At 36.4% G+C, this 20297-nt stretch overlaps 1 protein-coding gene across 3 annotated transcripts in view; it reads left to right on the top strand.

The window, feature by feature from the left end:
• The window catches only part of LOC101901066 (protein phosphatase Slingshot), a 58864-nt gene that overhangs the window by 8447 nt on the left and 30120 nt on the right, over positions 1-20297 (top strand). The window contains exon 1 of one of the 3 annotated variants that reach the window (XM_059124115.1): positions 7883-8068. The exons of 1 other annotated variant lie outside the window; for it this stretch is intronic. The gene's annotated coding sequence lies outside the window, so the exon portion shown is untranslated. Of the gene's footprint in view, positions 1-7882; positions 8542-20297 lie in introns of those variants that run through there. One more of the 3 variants, XM_011298085.3, reaches the window with a different exon arrangement.

Here is a 20297-nt window from a genome sequence, read left to right as displayed (position 1 = left end):
GCACGTGCCACAATCGATATGCTGAAGTATGCAATTTCCCGGGAGCCTAATCTCCGGTTTTGGCGATTTGCACTGGCCAGCAAGGTTGCCTGATTTGACCGCTCCAGACATCTTTTTGTGGGGCTTTTTGAAGTGGCGAGTTTATGTCAGCCCAGACTCTTTCAGCTGTTAAAGCCAATATCCGTCAAGAATGTAAGGACCTATCGCCGAAATTTTTTAGGCCAAAGTGATGGAAAATACCATAAAAAGGGCTCAAATGACAGTAATCATATTCTCGCCTTGCCGACGAATCAAAGTTTTTTCATTTTGTCTTAAATTACAGCAAAAAAATGTCGGAAGTCTAATTTTGTGCCACCTTGCATATAAAAAAAGCTAATAATTTGCTTCGAATCTCTTCGATATTCATTAGCGACGCAAGTCGGGGATATATAGTACATCGATTTTATGACTATTTGGTGGGAATTATTACAAACTCATAAACCGTTGCCAACTGTAAATTCGACATAAATTCAATGGTGGCAATTTCGGCTGTTGATGACGTAAAAGAAAACAGAAAGGAAAATAAGCTCAAACCTTTGAATGGATATTCCAGATCCAGATCCTTTTTTTTTTTTTTGAAAATACATCATAGAAACATAAAAAGTTTACTTTCTGATTATCCCTATGAGCGCCATCTACACCTGAATTTTATTAAGGTTCTAGAAGACAGTGTATACTTTTAGGCGTTTACATTTACAAGTATTTTTTAATGTAAATAAGTGTTTTTCTTCCCCATTTATGTTAGCACGAAAATCTTTTTCCTTAAATTTTATTTTCATCTACTGCGCACAATAACTCAAAATCACCCGAAAACGTGGAATCACCCATATATGTATATTTAAAATGTATATAAGATTATATGTTTTTTGAAGAAAAAATGCCTAATCCAATTTTCCGTTTAATATCAAATACAACAAATAAATATTTAGATATACGAATGAGATGTGTATTGAAAGGGGTCAGAGTTTCGAAATATTAATTTTTATTTGATGGCAAACGAAGCTGTTTAAAATGGAGATATTAAATCGTATCGTTTTCAAGTGATGGTCATTTCAAAAATTATTTTTGTATTAATTAATTTATGCTTGTTTTGTTGTTGTTGAAGATTCAAATGGTTGATTGCTTAGATGTGAGTATTCTGCCATTGGCTTAACTCCATGTTACTCTTAACGATAGAGCGCAATTTTTGTTTTTATTTTCTTTTCCCCCCATTTGGGTCGACCCACCTTACTGTGCCACTGGTATGTTATGGTTTTAGACGACTTCTCTGCATATATACATTTCAACAAGTATTTTACGTCTACACCTACTAACAAATCATTTTAGATGGCTGACGGAGAGATTTTTTCTTTGGCGATTTTGGCTGGCCATTGAAATTTGAACAAAGAAACCAAACGAAATAACAACAAAATTAAAACATTCATTTTCCATTTCAATGATAAATTAGCACAAATTGCACAAAAATATTTGAGACACCCAAACAATTTTCGGCAGGCCAGCAGCCAGCCATATGACATTGAACACTGCGTTGGTGGATTAAATGTGAGCGTTTATAGGCCTTTTGTCCGGTCATTCCATATGGCAGAGGGAATTCTGGGAAATCACAAAGGAAATGTTTGCTTTCCATTCAAATAAAGGATATGAGATTTTCACTTCCGTTGTGAGTCAAGGCCACTAGCGAACATCAATCGTTTGTTATTTGTTTTGTGCTTTATTCCCTTTTACACTTTTCACATTTGATCTCTCTCTCTCTCTCGCTCGCTCTGTCTTCCTGTGTGCAACACTTTTGTCCGGTATCATCAAGCCATCTGACAGTTGAGTCGTTGAAAATAAACATAGGTTTTGATTTAATAACTAACATTTAACCCCCATGACCATTGGCAGGATTTGTCCGGTCACCTCCTCCTCTATTCATTTTCAAACTAAATTTCTGCATCCGTGTTAGGTCACTTGGCCATTGATATATCCTCTGTGAACAAACAGTGCACAAGTGCAGTTCCCGCCCGCTCATATGGGCAGTGATAAGTTTTGCAGAAACAAATTAAACACTTCTTCCCCGCTGAAGGCTCCCCCCCACACACACACTGACGTTTAGCCACAACAATGCAGCTATTCACGACGACACGGCCAAAGTGCGAAAGTTGTTATTATGAATGGGCCAGTTTTACCTGCCATCAACACCTTTTAATTTGCGCGGAAGTACATTTGCACATACCTCAGAGACACTTGTCCCTCCGCACACACACACACACACCCTCGATGAGTTACATAGAGGCGCTTGCTGTAGTCGTTTATTTGCTTCAGATAGTCAAACCATTTGTAGAACTATTCCTAGTCACTAAAGTTTGTTGTTGATGAATGGTTATATAAGTTGGCCATTTGAGTGAAGAGATATGAAGTCCGGAAGGAAATTGAAAAGAGAGAGAGGGACAAAAGAGAGGCAAACATTATGTGAGAAAATAACTCAATGCAGGGTTCGGAAAACAACAAAAGACAATATAAACTAGAATTTACTGAGTGAAAAGTTATTGAGATTGTGGAAAAAAGAATTCAGAAGTGGATTTCGGTGAGCCAGATTTCGAATATTTTTGGTATTGAAAACGGGAAATTAAAATCTGTACCAGCATATTGAAGGTATTTTGAGGTTTTCAGACACAATTTCAAAAAGAATTAGCCGTAAATTGGCAGTTTGTGTCCACCGTGTGCAAGACAAATCCTAATTTTGACCTATATATAGGTACAAGTTTTGGTATAGATCCCAAGATATTCGGTATTTTGATGATATGTCAAACTTTTCTCTGGAATATTTTCAAATGGATACTACATCCTACTGCAGAAAATTACGTATACCGGTGGTTGAGGTGTCTGGTTCATGACATTTGCGGTATTTTGATCCATTCCCGCCGAAGCGCCTGCTTGAAGTGATCGACACTTTGGTATTTTTTAGTGCCAACCTTGCTTTCCTAAAATACTCCAGACACAATAGTCCAACGGATTGGTATCCGGAGATTTTGGTGGCCATTGTGCGCTGGAAATGAAGTGAGGAACCTCATTTTTTAACCATTCTTGGGTGGCTCGTGCTGAGCCCTTTTGGAATGTCCAAGGTCTGCGGCCAAAATGTTTGCGTGCCCAAGGCTTTAATACACCCTCCAGAATGTTTTTGCCATAATATTCGGCATTTATTCTGATGCCACGGTCGATTAATACGAGCGGAGAGCGACCATCGGCTGTTATGGCGGCTAATTTTGAACACACCATCACCATGGCCGGCGCTTGAGTTCTGGTAGCCAACCGAAGGTGCAAATTTTCAGCTGTTTTGTTTACAAACTGCTGGACAACGAATGTTTTCTCATCGGAGAAAACCAAATTCGATAGTTCACCACTTTCAGCCAAGCGAAGCAACACTTTAGCTCTTTAGAGTCTATATTCTTTCCTTGTTCTTGGACTTTTTGGAATTTCAATGGCTTTACCCCGAGCTCATTTTTCAATATTTGCCGAATGGAATATTGTGATATGTTCAGCTCACGAGCCATTTTTCGGCCACTGCGACGTGGGTTTCGATCAAGTAGCTTCCTTACTTTTCGAACCATTTCTTATGTCCGTCCAGTTCATTGACGTCGTTCTACGCTGCCAGTATCACGGTAACGAGCGATGGTACGTGAGACAAAAGATTTATTCACTTGTAAATGCTGAAGTGCTCTAACGATAGCCACTTGTGGTTTTCCAGCCAAATATAAATAAATCACACTATTTTTCTGGAAAATTCTCACCAAAAATGATTTTATACGCTTGTAAACAATATAATGAGTAGACAATAAAAAATAATTTTAACAGCTGTCGGATGTGTGGCTTAGAAATGACAGCAGTCTGAAGTTGGTTGCAGTTTTTTCATCTCACCATGTAGATCTATCCTTGACATACATCGAAATACGGGTATATTTCTCAGTAACAGTGAATATGCGTCGTATTATAAATTTTGTGGTTCACAAATGAATTAGTTCAATAAAATTTTTCACTGGATTGGGTGTCTGAACTGAAGTGGTTTAGTCAATTGACCTCCCTACAATTCAATATAATTTTGATAGCACGAGTTATTTATAAAAAAGCGGGATACGATTGGACAATATCAATATAAATGTACCAGGATTGTTTGGGTTATATAGGGAGTCAATGAGTATTTGTATTTTGTTGTGTTATTTGTGTTCCAATTGTTTTCAACGGGTTTTTGGATTTCAAACCTTTAAGAAAATTGTTTAAAATTAAGTCACATTTAAATCTTAATCCAACAGTTGTTTCCCGATCAAATCTCCTTTATATGAATGTATTTGACGTTTATGCAATCGAATTGACAATTTAAATCAACTGGGTTTACTAAATCCAGTAAACTGTAAAAATTCAATTAAACTGTAATAATACTCATCATATGACAATATTCATAATTTGCATGATTTCCGAACCCTGTATTTTTCTCTCTCACTCTCTCTCTGTGCGCAGAGTCGTAGGGAATTCCTATGAAGCAATGATTTTGAGTGAAAAATATATGGTGTTCCTGTTACCTCTTAAGAATCAAATATTCTCCGCAATTATAATTGCTGGTGCCTTTCAATGCTCACTTTAAAGATGTTTATTTATCAAAGTCATTAATCTTCTTTAACCTATCAAAGTGGGGGGATGGGATTTACTAATGCCGTGTAACAAAAAGAGTAAAATTTTTGTGGGGCAGTCATAAAGAATTCTTGGGTATTTTGTTTCAATTTAGCAAAATAGATATCCATTTATGTGTATCACACATACATCATTTTTCACTTTTTGTTATCTTTACAAAAAAACTGTCAAATTTAATGACTTTCTAAGCTGCTCCTATTTGCTGCGAAATCATTTCATTGTTTCGAATGACACTTTTGTTGGCTCCAAAAAAAAAAAGAATGAAAAACCGAAATACCTTTGTCACGTTTCCTTTCAAATTGGCTTACATTTGAATCGAGTCATTGCTCTCAATGGGGAGCAAATTTTGAAAATAATGAAGGTCATCATTCGACGCCAAGATATTGTAACCGGTTTCTTTGTTGTTGTCAGGAAAACTCCCCAACCACCAGAGAAATGCTCCACCCGCATTTCTGAGTAATACCTAGCTATGATGTGAATTTTGCCAGTACAACAGGAGGTCAAGGTTACACGTCATGTCATGCCAGCCAACATCTCCCACTACCAGCATTCATATTTACCTACCCACAAAGGATGTTTAACTTCTAACTGTCAATGAAAGCTAAATATTTAAGTATCCATTTAATGTAAAACAAAACAAAGCGAAATGAAATGAAAGATTACCACAAGGATATAAATGTGCCCATTTATCCCTTTCTTTGAATGAATGCAGATTGAGTCATAAAAATATTTATTATGAAAATCATATTAATCGCTTTATGGCTGATGTTATGGTCTGACAATAAAATGTTAATGTAAAGCATTTCGGACAGTGGGTGTCGAAAATTGGTTCATAGTTAAAACTTTTTGAAGAATTTTTTTAAGAATTGTCGTTAAAAGGAACTTTTGAATGGTAATGGTAATTAAAATAAAAAATTAATGACCTAGAGGTTTCCAGTCGAGTATTAAAAAAACACCAGTAAAGAAAGGGACCGACTTTATGATACCCTACATCCGTTTTCATCAAATTTTGCATATACAGAGTGAGATGAAAAAACTGCAACCAACTTCAGACTGCTGTCATTTCTAAGCCACTCGTCCGACAGCGGTTAAAATTATTCCAGTAACAGCTCATTATATTGTTTGCAAGCGTACAAAAGCATTTTGTTGAGAATTTTCCAGAAAAAAATTATTCGCGATGGAATTCAAGCGTGATAGTGTGATTTCTTTATATTTGGCTGGAAAACCAAAAGTGGCTGTCGTTAGAGCACTCCAGCATTTAAAATGTGAATAAATCTTTTATGTCTCGTACCATCGCTCGTTAGCGTGAGACTGGTAGCGTAGCCCGACGTCAAGAAAGTAGCCGGAAGAAAACAGCAACATCAGCAGAAATGGTTCGAAAAGTAAAGAAACGACTTGATCGAAACCCGCGTCGCAGTGGCCGAAAAATGGCTCGTGAGCTGAACATATCGCAATATCCTATTCGGAAATATTGAAAAATGAGCTCGGGGTAAAGCCATTGAAATTCCAAAAAGTGCAAGAACTTACAACGCATGAGAAAAAAATTCGTTATCTAGCAGTTTGTAAGCCAACAACATGATTCTGTTTACTTGCCAAAGAGGTCAGCTGAAAATGTGCACCTTCGGTTGGCCACCAGAACTCAACCGCAGGGCAGGGTGATTGTGTGGGTCGCCATAAAAGCCGGTGGTCGCTCTCCGCTCGTATTTATCGACCGTGGCATCAGAATAAATGCCGAATATTATCGCGAAAATATTCTGGCTTTGGGCACGCAAACATTTTGGCCGCAGACGTTGGACATTCTAACAGGACTCAGCACGCACCACCAAAAAATGGTTACAAAATGAGATTCCTCGCTTAATTTCCAACGCACAATGGGCACCAAAATCTATGGATACCAATCCGTTGGATTATTGTGTCTGGAGTACTTTGGAAAGCAAGATTGGCAAAATATCGCAGAACAACATGCGGGCAGCGTGTGACGGTTTTATGTTCGTATGAAGACCATAATTCGAACAAATCTAAAATTTTTCTAAAATTTGATGCTATTTCCGGCATTTTTTGCTTCCATTCAATAAAATAAAAAACATGTAAAAATTATGACTTTTGACTTTGTTGCAGTTTTTTTTTTATCTCACCCTATATATGGGAGCTATATCTATATCTCAACCGATTTCGATCATCTTTGCCATTATTATTTCCAGGACTAAGTTGGTCGTAAGTGCAAGTCATATTATTTGGACTTATATTAAACGTTTGGTGCACAATAAAGGCAAATCGGATGAAGAGCAATGTCTAAATTTTGACCGATTATTAGGGTTCGTCCTTGGGTCAAACGAATTACTTGTGCAAAATTTTATCTGGATCGGGCAATAAATGCGACCTGTACTTTGTCATCTAAACTGTAGTTGTTTAGTCAAGGAACTCCATAGAATTCAATTAACCCTTGATTGCACGAATTGTTATCAGATTGAACATTTCAAAACGAGGGTGTCAAAAACAAAAACACTTTTTATGTCAAGAAATATATGGGACCGTAATTTCTTAATGTCTTAGCGCGACATGATGTTATATTTTAAAAATGGCATATGAACATCATACAATTTAGACAGACACAGTTGATTAATTTTATTTCTAAGTGTGCCCGATTTCAGTACCGTGGTTTTTCATATCAAACTCGAAAATCTTATATTTTATTTCTTCACATTTTGTTTTTCGACATAGGTCATTTGTTTTTTGTTACCATCTTTCGACACCGACTGTATGATTAATGTCTGCTCTCCCCTCTCCCGGTGGTTATGGTAAATGTCACACAAAAAACCTACCTATATATGAATATTGCTCATACAAATCCATAAAATAAATAATTATAATTCATTCATAGTTAAAGAAAATCAAAAGCTTTTGTTCTTCAGCGATTTTTATGATAAGCTTAATTTTTGCAAGCTTTTTTGTGTCTTTGGCTGGAGCAACGAACAATGAAATGATGATGAAAAGAAATTGTTTGGGAACAGTCGAAACTCTCTGTGTTTACTTCAATCCCACTCAAAGGGAGAGCTTTTGAGTAGAATTCCTTAAAAGGTTACCATGGCGAATGAGTGAGAGTAACTCTGCCGTCAAGATATGGCTCTCTCTCTGTACACTGGTGGTTGTGTGTGTTGGTGAGGGGTTTTTGCATATCCAACAAACTTTTAGTCCTTAATGGCGCGGCTAACGGTAAAAATGTGATAACTCGATAACGGTACACGCGTCTTTGTTGTTTATAATTGTAGCGGTTTCTCATGATTTCCTTATTTCTAATTTTAACTTCAAAACAAGCAGACCAAAGCGAAAACAAAAACGAACGCCGAGTGACAGAGTAAACAAAGTAAAAATAAATAAATTCCCATTTGTTTTTGAACAATCACCCAATCCTAGCCTTTCCAAAAAGTATTAATTTACAAAAAAATTAAGCCAAGAAAATTGTTAACAAAAAAAAATCAAGAAAATCTTTAGAAAAAGGACATTGCATGTTGGCCGTGCCATAAGCGGTGTGTGTCTCTGTGTGTGTGTTCCTCCGTTCATCGATGTGTGTATTGAGCAAGCTGTGATATAACAAATTTCTGTTGTGTTTGTGTGTGTGTGTGTTGGTGCGTATTTGATTCCTCTTCAATAAAGGCTATGAGAAAAATGTGTGGCGTTTAAAGGCAAAATAAAAACACACAAACGGTAGCGGCGGGTGTGAGAGTGTCAACAAAAATCAGCATTTATCCATCCCCCCTCCCCCTATTGGACAATTCCAGGGAAGAGGAAGAAGATTTGCCATTAAATTCCTGCGAACGAGCGAAAGAAACATAAAATGTATGTATCATAAAGAGATTTTCATTTCCTAGCAAAAGAAAAGCAAAAACAAAGACAAAAAAAAAAAACAATAACAAATTTCACGAGGGATAACCGTTGCAATGGAATTTGATTAGCCCCTGCCGCCGCCACCACTCCACTCCCAGCACCATCGAACTGCTGCAGTGCATTGTGAAACGCATGCACTTTTTGTCCCTGGAAAATGCATTGAAAACTCTGCAGAGAAAATAGAAACGTTAGTCAAGGTGAAATTTCCCATGAAAGGGAATCTAAAGCAAATACCGAATGGATGCTGATGCTGTGGCGTTGGCGGCGACAACGGCAAAGCCATTTCCCCGTTGTTTCAGGTTGCCGTTTTTGTAGTTCTTGTTATTGTTCTATTGTGGTCCATGGCAGTGCTGGGCGGAAAACAAATCCTTAACATTTTGTTGCCCGCAAATTCTTCGTTTAAACCTTAATTGTGCACTTGACAAAAAATTTGCGAAGAGTCAAAGCAAATTTAAAACTCAACCATTTCCCGGTTAACGGATAAGGGGCTGTCGAGTATCTTCAAGTGCGGGTCTTTGCATTACAAAGTTATTTTTCCAGGGGAATAGGAAAATGGTTACAGTGGGACTTGATTGCCATGAAATTTAAGAGATTACAATTTTGCAGAGCTTTTTAAACTGATTACAGTTGGGAAACGTCAAAGAGTTTTTGAAATATTGTCAATATAATCATGTTCCACTGTGTATGGCGATCATGATTAGATTGTGTCGTTTGAAAACAAAACAAATATAAATATCAATTTTCAACTATCCACATTTGTGATAACATGGTCAATAACTGATAACTGAAATTTCAAATGAAAAAATTACGCATCAATATTCGACCTGCTGTTTTTAGGAATTATCACAAACTTGATACGAACTAAAAATGTTTACCAAATAAGGAAATACGACTCGCTTGGATTTGCCTTTGGGCGTCTATCTCGCCATAAAAAAAACTCTAGGGTCAGACGGCCTTATGTGAAATTTACTATCAAACGCGGAGGACATTGCTAATCCTTTCTATCTAACAACATAGCAGTGGGTTGGAATAGATAAAGAAAGTTTTTTTCTGCTTAATGCAGCAGAACGAGGCTATGAAAGACAATAAGCTGTCGACCAAAATATGGATCTGTCATTATTCAGGTTAAACGATAGGAAGTCCAATCGGTATATATTTTCCAAAAAAAAAAAAAAAAATATAGATAGCTTTAATATACCTTATCCTTATATGATTATAATTCACCTTTCTGACTAACGGGACGATCTACAGACACCGCCTTTTGTAAGGATTAAATATAAAAAAAAATATATACCCCGGCCTTTTTTCCAAAAATGGAGCGATCTTTTTATAAAAAAATCTTAGCTATAGCAAATTGTGACGACAAAAATGAGATTTTCGAGGTAAGTTCTCCCAAAAAATCTTAGAAGTACCAATGGCGCCCAATGATTCTCTCTAAAATTGATTGACTGGTAACATTTGATTGATTGATTGATTTTGAAGGATTATCTACGGATTTAACCACCGATGTAATCGGGCTCCCTGAACACCCATTCTGGTTAAATTGGTGGCTAAATCCGGAGATAATCCTTTAAAATCAACCAATCAAATGTTAGCATTCAATCAATTTTAAAGAGAGTCATTGGGCGCCATTTTTGCTTTTTTACCCTTTAGTGGCCGTCTTATGGGGTTATACCAAAACAAAAACCTCTATAGATAATTTTTCTACTTCAAGGATAATTATCTATTGCCAGTCGTAAATACCAAAATTGAAACAATTTCATGGGTAAATGTGACTACAAATACCTTTAAATACCAATTTTCAAAAAATGTGGCGAAAATCATTAAAATGCTGAATATCCGGAGTTACCCTAATACGTGGGCAATGTGAAAACGTGAACATATACATACTATGTTCCGCCACAGAAGCTATACTCCATTACGAACTACAAAAACAAATTTCTGGACAATTCCATGAAAATATTGACAAAAATCATCAAAACATCGAATATCGGGAGTTACCGTTCTATGGAGGCTATATCAAAACACGGACCTATATATACTATGTTCCGCCATCGGAGGTAGAACCCATTATGACCTACAAATACCAATATTTACACAAAGCCGTGAACAAAAATGTGCCAAAAATCACCAAAATACCGAATATAGAGAGGGGCCCGTTATATTGGGGCTATACGAAAACGTGGACCTTTACATACAATGTTCCGCCACAGGAACCCATTAAGAACTATAAATACCAATTTTTAGACAAATCCGTAGAAAAATGTGACTAAAATTATCAAAACACCGAATGTCATGAGGTACCGTTATATGGAGGATATACCAAAAGTGGACCATATATACTATGTTCCGCCAGCGGAGCTTGAACCTATTACAAACTATAACTACCAATGCAATGGTCCGCCACAGGATCTTGAACCCATTACGATCTGTAAATACCAATTTTTAAACAAATCCGTGAAAAAATATGGCAAAAATCATCAAAATACCGAATATCGGAAGGTACGTTATATGGCGTTATTTGGACGTTATTTTCAATTCCAACCATCCTAAACACAATACAAATTGTTCTGCCAAATTTACTCTACGTCAAATAATATGGGATATATCGTGATTTCAATAGACAGACGGACGTTGTTAAATCGACGTAGAATTTTATGTTGATCATGAATATATATAGCTTATGGGGTCTACGACGAATATTTAGGGATGTTCTCAATGTGGAGGGTATAATAAAGAAGACTTTGAGTTCTGGTTCGTCTTTTTAATTTGAATATATGTCTGTGTTGAAAATCGCCTTTGTTGCAGTTTTATTTTTAAATTATTGCTCTGTTCCAGAACTGGAAGAATGTTAAACTTTTTACTAGGATAACTGATTTTCATATCGAAAACATTATAATATCTGGAACAGAGCATATGTCCACCGAAAAGTCGACTTATCTGTCATCTTTTGGCAAACTTCGAAACGGACTTGATTCGATTATTTTTTAAAAGGTAAGAATTGAAAAAGTAGGAACAAATTGAAAAATCTAAAAGTCTACTTTCGCTATTGGCTATGTATTCCTCATGATAAAATTAAGAAGTTAAAGTCATTTCAAATAAGAACATCCATTTCTGAATTTTTTGAAATTTACCTTGTCAACTTTTATTGCATAGAAAATAGGTTCCTATCTCTGATTTTACAATGCGATTTTGTCAAGTGAATAATTTTGAATAAAATTGTGAACGTATGATTGCATGACATTGTGAATACGGTTTGTGGCTATAGAAACAGACCAGAGAGGTCTTGAGCCTTTGTTACATATCTTTGTAAATATATTTGAAAGTCAATAACTTGAGTTAGGTTGTACGATTATATCACCCAAACTGCATATATGTATATCCCCAGGTGTTGCTTATTCAAATGTTATGTCGCAATAATATTAAATTTGTCCCTTAACAACACCCTAATGTACTTTAAAGTTTCCTCTATACACATACATACATATGTGTCATCCAAAATTGCTGTGGGTGATCGGTCGATGGTTATGCTATGGCCCACTTTATGTCACATAGGTTCATTTATTTTATTTTCTTTTTCCATTTTTTCTGTTTGGGTGCCAAAGCAGCAACACTACACCACCTTGTATGTGTTTACACCGGTTACAGGCGATGACGCAAAGAAAAAAAACCGCCAACCTCACGTGTTTCATTTACAGGAATTTCCGCTCCATTTCCCTTTGGAGCAAAAAAAAAAAAACTGTTCATTCCTTTACTTTGGGGTTTTTAGGTTAAACGCGAAAAATGTGTTCCATCGAATGGGGGAATTTACATGAGTAATACATATTTTTTTGGGCTAACATGCATGTGGAACGGGTCATAAAAACAATGTTGTAATCATGGTAAAATAAAGAAGGTAAAGTTATTTCAAATAAGCATATCCATCTCTGCATTTTCTGTAATTTACCATGTCAAATTTCACTGCAGAAAAAATAGGTTTCCATCTCTGATTTGTGTATTTACAATGGATTTAAAATTAAATATTTTGACAACGAGATGTTTGTAAATGAATTTTGAAAAAATTGTAAACTTGTGATATATACATCTTGATTCTACCATGATTGTAATATGTAATGTAGATATGCTCCAACACCTACTTTATGGTATAATAGCACAGAGTCCGGATATGTTTTCAGTTTCTCATACTAGAACCACAGTTGCTCTATTCCCAAAAACTTGAGAATCCACCATTTTTGCATTTTTTTCTTTTAATTTTTTACTTTAAGGGTTTGAAAAATTTCGCTATTTTCAAACTACATAAAAGATTAGTTTTTATTTTTCTATTTTTGGAAATTTGTAATAGCCCATTATGCCGTTCCACCTCAATATCGCCACCCTTCAGTTCCCAATGAAAGTGCCCAAGTTAATGGCATTCAAGGGAGTTTGCTTCCACATATTCGTTTTATTTTCTTTTTTTTTTAAAAAAAACAAACACACATTTTTTGTTAGTCATTTGACATGCACACGAAATGCGACCAATTTAATTTCACCCCCTCCTCCACCACACGCATTGGGGGGTTGCCAATGGGCCGAAAAAAAAATAGTTGGCGGACTCCCCGAACAATGGCACTTTAAAATATACATATCTCTATATACTGTGTACTGGGGAAATCTACATTTGACACTATGACACAAAATTCTACTTTTCGCCCATTGTTTTTGGGAAGCAAAACAACAAACAACTGGAGGAAAGTTGGGGAGGTGTCAACTATTTGTTGGCATGCGTTTCAAAAGTGGAAGGATTTCCTTTTGAGTTTAAAAAAAGGAATTCTAGGAAAAAATTTGTGTCACAGAATTGAATGTAGAGTAGAATTTAAAATTTAAAAATACCATGGCATGTAGAAATCTTTAAAAAAACATGAAAGGAAAAGTCAAAAGTCGGGCGGGCCCGATTATATGATACCCTACACTACTATGCATAATTAGTTGAGCTCCCATAACAAAATAATTTATTTGAAGTAGATCATACCATCTATCAACATTTAGCTTTAGAGCAGGTTTTAGAGGGAATTAATATATGGGGGGCATATTCAATTCTGATTCGATTTTCACAAAATTTATTTTATTCCAAATAACATTGCTATAGGGTGCATGATATCACTTCGAGAAGGGGTTTACTAAAAAAATTATATCGGAGCCGAATTCAGTCAAATGAAAACATACATTCCGAAATTCACTCCACTCGGACTGATATTAGCCATTATTTGCACAATAAACCTGAAATCGATAAAGGTATTTCCGAGCTCTATAAGATATCTGGTACCAAATATCATAGTTGTGAAATGCATTTTACGAATGAAAGGGACTTAAAGGCCAAATCGGATGAAACATATATATGAGAGCTATAGCTATATCTGAACCGACTTTCACCAAATTTGATATACTTACTTCTAGACCGAATTCAGTCAGATGGGCCCAAATTACGGTCATTTGGACTGATATTGGGCATTTGGTGCACAATTAACCCGAAATTGGTTGAAGATATATATGGGAGCTATATCCAAATGTGAACCGATCTTGATACAATTTGGGTTGTATCTGATATCTGGTAACAAATATCACTGTTGTTGAGTGCATATTACGACTGTGAGGAATTAAAAATCTCGAATCGATGAAACATATATATGGGAGCTAATCTATATCTAAACCGATTCTCACCAAATTTGATGTGCTTGCTTCTAGATCAAATTCGGTCGGATTTGCCAAAAGTCAGGTCATTTGGACTGATATTGGTCATTTAGTGTACAATTAACCCGAAATAGGTTAAAAATATATAAGGGAGCTACAGGGTTGCCCATATTCGAAGGACCCATGTTATTTTTTCTTCAGAAAATCGATTGTTATGCGACTTGTGTGCTGTGGAGCACCGTCTTGTTGAAACCAGAACTGCCTCATACGCTTTCGATGAATAATTGGCATCACAAAATTGGTCATCATGTCGCGATAACGCTCCTGATTGATGGTAACAGCATGGCCATTTTCATTTTGGAAGAAAAACGGCCCAATGACCGTTTTCGCACTAACGCCGCACCAAACTGTGACTTTTTCGTCATGAAGAGGCACTTCTTGAATCTCCTGAGAATTTTCAGTGGCGTAAAAACGGCAATTTTGCTTATTTACGGTCCCATTCAATGTGAAATGGGCTTCATCGGACATGATAATTTTGTTCCAAAATTGGTCGTCATTTTCGGCCATTTCGATGACTCTTTGGGCCCATTCCAATCGACGTGGCTTGTCCGCAGGCAGCATTCTTAGCATCAATTAAATTTTGTACGGGAACAAATGCAAATCAATGCGAATAATCCGTTGTAAAATGGACCCAGCCATGTCCAACTGTTGAGAACGGCGTTTTTGGGATGTTCTTGGGGACCTCTCAACACTGGCTCGTACGGCAGCGATATTCTCGGCCGATCGCCTTAGTCGTCTTTTATATGGCCTCTTCGGATTAGAAAGAGACTTACCAGTCGAAAATTTTTCGTATAAACGCCTAATGGTGCTCTTAGAAGGCGTACTTCCCACATTTTTTTTCACAATTGACTTCTTCTGTTAAATGTAAATTTCAACTATTTCAGAGCGCTCGCGTGGCGTGTAATGGTTCATGGTAAAAATCTGCTTGGACTGACGCTGCAAACGCGGTATGTCATTAAGCGATATGACATCTCTGTCAAAAGTTATGGCGTTGCCAGATGGGTCCGTCGAATATGGGCAACCCTGTATATCTAAATTAGAACCGATTCTCAACAATTCCAATAGGGTTCGTCATTGGGCCAAACAAATATTGTTTGCAAAATTTCATCTCAATCGGATAATAAATACGACCTGCATTTTGTTTACAAGAATACATGGACAGACGAATGGACGGATTGATATGCATAAATCGACTCAGAAAATGAAAATGATCTCGCTTCCTTCTCTATATAACAAACAAATGCACAAAGACATAATACCCTTTCCACCATGTGGTGTAGGATATAAATTTATGTGCATCGAGGATGAACTACCTGGCTTAACACAATTAACCTTTGGGAAAGGGACAGAAAAAAATTAGAAAATTTCGTAAAAAGAGGTTTTAATCTCACTAAGTTAGAGTCATATGTAAAGTGGCTGCTTTCATTTTATATTTAAAAATTTCATAGCATACTTTATAGCGCCTCAGAATGTTTAAACTTAGTAAGATACAATTATATGGTTGCGCCTAAAAATATACTACACAAATACAAAAGATAAATATGGAAACTGTAATTTTACATAATATTCTAACCTGAAACTTGGCTTTAGAAAACTTATAAGTATATTCCTTAATGACTGGGTAATTAAACATATTTCATTTCATTTCAAATTATTTCATTGGAAATGAAAATAATTTCCCTCCATCGCAATTATCCAGGTAATTTGAGACTTAATTATTTTGGGAAATTTCGTGAATATTTGTTTCTCTTCATTGGCAGCTTATCCTGCCAAGGGATCTCTTATTTGCTGCGTTAATATTGTGATTAACCTCATGAAACCCAGTCATTAAACAAATCTACCAAATTGCCACTAATATTTTTGGTCATTGACTTAACTTCACAGGAATTCGCAAACTTGGGACTTCAAAAAAAAAAAAACGCCATAATTCGAAGGAAATTACCTGCAAATGTGAGCACGTGGTATGGTAGCTTTTTTTTTAATTCAGCATGCTTAAATACATTTTATTTTCATTATAAGAAAAAGGACACGTATTTCGCCTAGCCAGCATGCCTGCATGGCGGTCTATCAAGATTCTGGCTATCGTGTGAGCCTCTTTGGTGCTTCATTAAATAGTTTTTTTTCTTCTTCACCATTTTTGTTTTCCTTTCCCAGGCCTATGGGGACTCATGTGTCAATAATGAAATGCTTGGCAAATAATACGTTTTCACTACCCCTGCTTGCTGTGAAAACAGAGCGAGAGAGAGTGGAAAGCGAAGCCATTTCCCCATTAAAACCCCATTAAATGCCATTTAATTGCAACGTGGAAAAATGTTTGCAGCCAGCCAGCCACACAGCCATGGGTGTTAAATGCCTTTGAAATTGGAAACTTCTAATGAATTTCCCGCCATTAGAGAAGTGTTGCCATTTCTCCTCTCTGCCCTTTCTTCTAGGCCTTGGTTCGTGCCATGGGTTGCTGGCTCTTGGCAAATATTTTGCATTTATCAAAAATTACATTTCTTTTTATCTGTCAGACAGAATCTTGATTGTTTTAGTTTTTTTGTTTTTCCATTTCAATATGGCATGTCAAAGCAGAACCATCCACCGGAATCATTAAGAAAATAAAATAGCTATTGAGTCATTACGATTACTTGAATGTTTTGGCGCGCTAAAAACAACAACAACAACAACGACGATGATGGCAGCCATGCCAGGCTAGGGAGAAGAGCGTCATGTCATGACGTATGATTGATTTTAATATAGCTGTGAAATAATTTTTCTTCCTTCATTGACTTATTGATTGGTAATGGTTTGTGGGGAGAAAAGTTTTCCTTTCCATGAAGACAACAACTTCCAATATCCCAAAATTTTTCAAAGGCAGCGGAAAACTTGCTTTTGTATTTCATTGTCCTTTGCCCCTCTCATCGATTACTTGATGACTTTTATTGATTGGCAAATGTCTTGACAATTGTCTGTCCAGCTCGTGGAAGCATTCCCAATGATATCTACATATGTATGGCTGTATGTTTGTAGGCATGTACTTGTGTCACAGTAATGCCGCTGATGGTTGGCTGTCTGCAACGTGTCGCTTATTCTCAGGCCGTTAAATTAATTGCTATCCGATAATTTAGCTTCACATTTGATTATCCATCGATCGGGTCGTCCATACAACCATCCATCCATTCATCCGTCTGAAATGACAACCATAAAGAAATAATCTATTAATTAATAATATTATGTTTTTTACATGAGTGTCATTCGCACTTGAAAGACATTTGCGCGGCGGACACTTGGAAGAATTATTAACTGAATCAATATTTCAAACTTCAGACAAGAAATGTGGTCTGTGTCCCAGGAAAATGTACTCAATTACAGATATTTTGTTATATCAGAAAGATTATTATATAATATTAAACATGAGGGGTCAATAAGGAAGTATCCCAACTGTAGACATTGTCTCAGAGCTTCCATCTCTGGCTCTGGGAACGCTTTTCTGTAATGCTACCAATCACCAATAAATGATTGAAAATACTCAAGAAACTTTGGAGCTTCAATAAATTTGTGGAATTTTTGACTGTTGCAGACATTACCTTGTATTTGTATAGGTTTTCAACGATAGGGACATATAGGTCGACTTTTGATTAATCGATTAAACCATGGTACAATATGTATATTTAAGGTAGAATAAAGCTACCTTTCCGTTTTTTGTCTAATTTTGGAATCAATATTACGCAGTAAGAAGTGAAGAAAATCGATGATTTATTTAACATTTGTAGGAGCAATAAAAAATAGTGTAATAGTGAGATAAACAAACTGCAACAAAATCAAACGACATAATTTTTACATTTTTTTTTTAATTTAATTGAATGGAAGCAAAAAATTTGGGAAATAGCATCAAATTTTAGAATAAGTTTAGATTGTTCGAATTGGTCAGCTTTGGCACGAATGATGGCTTTCAAACGGCCAATAAAACCGTCACACGCTGCCCGAATGTTTCTCTGCGATATTTTGGCCTCTTGGCAACCTTGCTTTCCAATATACTCCAGACACAATAGTCCAACGAATTGGTATCCGGAGATTTTGGTGACATTGTGCGCATGAAGCGTGAAACCTCATTTTGTAACCATTATGGTGCTGAGTCCTGTTGGAATGTCCAAGGTCTGCGGCCAAAATGTTTAAGTGCCCAAGTCTTTAATACACCCTCCAGAATATTTTCGCGATAATATTCGGCATTTATTCTGATACCAGGTCGATTAATACGAGCGGGGAGCGACAATCGGCTGTTATGGTGGCCCACACCATCACCATGGCCGGCGCTTGAGTTCTGGTGGCCAACCGAAGGTGCAGATATTCAGCTGACCTCTTTGGCTAGTAAACACGATCATTTTGTTTGTTTACAAACTGCTGGTCAACGAATCTGTTTTCATCGGAGATCGGAGAAAACCAAATTCGGCAGTTCACCACTTTCGGTCAAGCGAAGCAACTCTTAAGCTCTTTTGAGACTATTTTCTTTCTGTTGCGGTGTAAGTTCTTGCACTTTTTGAATTTCAATGACTTTACCCCGAGCTCATTTTTCAATATTTGCCGAATGGAATATTGCGATATGTTCAGCTCACGAACCATTTTTCGGCCACTGCGACGCGGGTTTCGATCAAGTCGCTCTTTAACTATTCGAAAAATTTTTGCTGATGGTGCTGTTTTCTTTCGTCCACTTCCTTGGCATCGGGCTAAGCTACCAGTAGTTAATTATTTTATTTTTTTTTTATTAATAAATTCATTGTTTTATAATTATTTTTCATATCAAAAATATTGTCCTTTGTAGGGGAAGATACCAAAATCTCGGGCTGATATTACCAAGCATCGAACTCACAATAAGCTTGAAATAATTCTTTTCCATTATTTCCTTTGAGAGTGGTCTTGGGCGCCAGTTTGACGGATAGACAAATGGCAGAAAGAAATGATGGACGGTTGGCCATGGCTAGATTAAATTCAAATATTTTGGAAAGAATTTGTTCCTAAGGAACTAGCATTTTAATGATACTCGAACGGTGTCTGGAGTCAAACAATTTTGTTCAGATTCCGCCTCTGATGAATTTACAACAATATTTTCTCTCTCCACAACCCCCTATTGTTTTCCATACTTATTCTGCTATTGTTTTTGTTGTATTTGTCTTTCCAATTTTTTTTCTTTATGTAACAGTCTTAGTTTTATAGTTCTCATTGTGGCGTTATTAATCTTCTCCCTCACTCACTCGTATTTATAATTACTGTCCCTTTGTTGTTTACACGCATTGTTTTTTTTTTTGGATATGCGTGTTTGTTCACTGACGAACGGTCGCGGTTGCAATTTCGTTGGAATATTGTAGAAAGATCTGGTGGGAGATTTCCGAAATTTCCATGTATAGATGAGGACCTATAAATACGAGTGAATCAGCGAACTAAAATCGTGAGAAAAGTAACGTGTGAATTATTTAATAATGCATTATAAGACTTCTTATCTAAACTCATCTTCTTTTTATTTGGTACAAATCCCATTGGGAAATAAAACAGCATCTACACACAATTGACATCTTCAAGTCCAATATGAAAAATTAAAGCCCAAAATGACCTTGTGTTTTAAAATTTTAAACCAATTTATTTTCTTTAAATAATTTAAATTTACATTTCCTTCTCCTTTTCCAACTTTCCTTCTTCAATCCTTTACTTCATTAATCATTTTTGCAAGTTTTATTGACCCTTTCAGGCAGCAAGAAAAGAAAATAGCTGAAAAAAAATATTGAATTTCTAATAACCCAACAACCTTCGCATCCTTTCAGCCCGGCTTGGATGGCAATTGACAGAGACACAGTTGATTAAACAGCATTAGGTCCTTGACAGGACTTGCCAGATGATGGCTATTTATTAGGCAAATAAAGTGAAATGGAGATGTTGAGAGCAAAGGACATACACATTTCCCCATACTTTTATTTTACATTTTGTCTATCAGGAGCAGGGGGAGGTTA

The sequence above is a fragment of the Musca domestica genome, unplaced genomic scaffold, assembly GCF_030504385.1.
Source record: "Musca domestica strain aabys unplaced genomic scaffold, Musca_domestica.polishedcontigs.V.1.1 27, whole genome shotgun sequence".
NCBI classification, from domain to species: domain Eukaryota; kingdom Metazoa; phylum Arthropoda; class Insecta; order Diptera; family Muscidae; genus Musca; species Musca domestica.
The sequence above is the reverse complement of the archived record's forward strand: the minus strand, read 5'-3'. Positions and strand labels throughout refer to the sequence as shown.